The sequence below is a fragment of the Diaphorina citri genome, unplaced genomic scaffold (genome assembly GCF_000475195.1).
Source record: "Diaphorina citri unplaced genomic scaffold, Diaci psyllid genome assembly version 1.1 scaffold8707, whole genome shotgun sequence".
Classification (NCBI taxonomy): Eukaryota; Metazoa; Arthropoda; class Insecta; order Hemiptera; family Psyllidae; genus Diaphorina; species Diaphorina citri.
Genome location: NW_007386082.1, coordinates 369 through 2793, shown reverse-complemented (window position 1 = coordinate 2793; position 2425 = coordinate 369). Strand labels below are relative to the sequence as shown.

At 33.6% G+C, this 2425-nt stretch overlaps 1 long non-coding RNA gene across 1 annotated transcript; it reads left to right on the top strand.

Annotated features, from left to right (window-relative positions):
* The first annotated feature begins 6 nt into the window (after positions 1–6).
* Positions 7–2222, top strand: LOC113472806. Its single transcript, XR_003394972.1, has 2 exons — positions 7–196; positions 2158–2222. It is a non-coding gene; the product is annotated as an uncharacterized LOC113472806 (long non-coding RNA).
* Positions 2223–2425: the final 203 nt, after the last annotated feature.

Sequence of the window (2425 nt, the reverse complement as noted above, 5' to 3'; positions counted from 1 at the left end):
TATTTGTATAACCCATAACATGTGTGTTTTTTGTGTGTAACCTATAATATCAATCAAAATTTAGTAAGAGCCAACAGATGAACAGAATCTCATTGGTATTATCAGTGTTTAGTCGATCATCGTGCATGTCAGTTGAAACAAAATTATGAGACTTTGTAAAATTTTGTGAGTGGAGGAAAAGTCGGATTTTTTTAACGTAGGTATAATTACGATTTTTCTTTTAATTTTTATTATTATTTTTTTTTTCCTGTAGAAAATGAAAATTACGAGAGAAATTTGATTAATTAAATTTAAGCTCTGATTTTAAACTTCTGATTTTTAATTTTAAACTCGAAAGAGATAGATAGGTATTGTAAGAAATTTTTAACGAAATTAAAAATTATGAGAAAATTTAAATAAATTCCTGCTCTGACTTTTAATTTTAAACTGGAACAAAAGGATTGACTGTCGATTACGTAATTTTAATTTCGAACGAAAATTGAAAAAAAAAAATAAATAAATAATAATAATAAAATAAACAAAACTACGAGAAAAAGTCAACATTTCTAAAATTTCAGACACCATAATTATTTTATGATGTACTTAGTTGTAGTAGGTACTAAGATGGAATGACTGACTTTGCCTTGATCATTAGCTGGCTCAAGCATTCATTTCCTCAAACATTCAGTTCAGGATAAACAGTTCCAGCAAGATCCCCGAGACCAATAAGATCAACAAGAGGTGTGCTTCCACAAAGATACAAGGATTGCGTTTTATATTGAAGAGAGGGGATGTTGTACGACTTATGATTGGGTTGGATTGGTTATATTGAAGAATGTTTGAGCCAGCTAATGGTAAACAGTTCCAGCAAGATCCCCGAGACCAATAAGATCAACAAGAGGTGTGCTTCCACAAAGATACAAGGATTGCGTTTTATATTGAAAAGAGGGGATGTTGTATGAGTTAGGATTGGGTTGGATTGGTTATATTGAAAAATGTTTGAGCCAGCTACTGATCAAGGCAAAGTCAGTCATTCCATCTTAGTACTATAAGTAAGTACATCATAAAATAGTATGTAGGCCACAAATATGTGACAAGGATGCGATACGAAACTTTTGGTATTTCGATAGTCTTAGCAAGCCTAACCCGGTACATAACCACAACCTTAAACTTGCTAATTTTAACTCTTAAGTCAGTCATTCCATCTTAGTACTACAGGTAAGTAGGTACATCATAAGTAAGTACGTCAGTCATTCCATCTTAGTACTACAAGTAAGGACATCAGTATGTAGGCCACAAATGTGACAAGGATGCGATAGGAAACTTTTGGTATTTCGATAGTCGTAGCAAGCCTAACCCGGTACATAACCACAACCTTAAACTTGCTAACTTTGACTTTCGGGACACCCTGTATAATGAGATGTCCAGACGGGCACTTGGCCGGAACCTGCTAGTCATAAACATAACATATTACCTACCTATAACATAACATAACATTACTGATCCGCTCCAAATCACTCTATTAAAATCGCTGAAGTTACATACGTCAGTCATTCCATCTTAGTACTACAGGTAAGTAGGTACATCATAAGTAAGTACGTCAGTCATTCCATCTTAGTACTACAAGTAAGTACATCAAGTATGTAGGCCACAAATGTGACAAGGATGCGATAGGAAACTTTTGGTATTTCGATAGTCTTAGCAAGCCTAACCCGGTACATAACCACAACCTTAAACTTGCTAACTTTGACTCTTGGGACACCCTGTATAATGAGATGTCCAGACGGGCACTTGGCCGGAACCTGCTAGTCATAAACATAAACATAACAAATTACCTCCCTATAACATAACATACCATATTATTACAAAAACAAAACATAATATTACTGATCCGCTCCAAATCACTCTATTAAATCGCTGAAGTTACAAATCACTTTCCTGCAGATAAAACGTCATAATATGAACAAACAAACTCATTCATAATCATAATTATAATTTAATAATCATAATCATATGATCCGAGTAATAAAATTCTGGTGTGAACATCACAAACATGACTTTCCTTATTCTGTTGAAATGTGCTTATTTTGGTTTTTTACATTTTTAAGGGTAATTTAAAAAGCCATTTAACTTCACGGATAAGCACCTAAAAATTTTCATTTTGTAATTTTCTTATAGCCATCCATTAGTGAATGAATTAATGAACTATTTGACTCGAACATAACTAATTAACTAATCGCCCGCATATTTACACAATGTTTTAAAGGTTCCTTTGCGACCCTTTGTTTGAAGCGGAGAATGTAATGTAATCGGGTCAAATTTTCGATGGTCAGTTTTTAGTGCCAAAACGCGTTTTGAGGTCCCTAGAGCCTAAATACAAAGTTTCAGTCTAGAGCCTAAATACAAAGTTTCAGTCTGTCTGTCTGTAAACAAAATATCTCGAGAA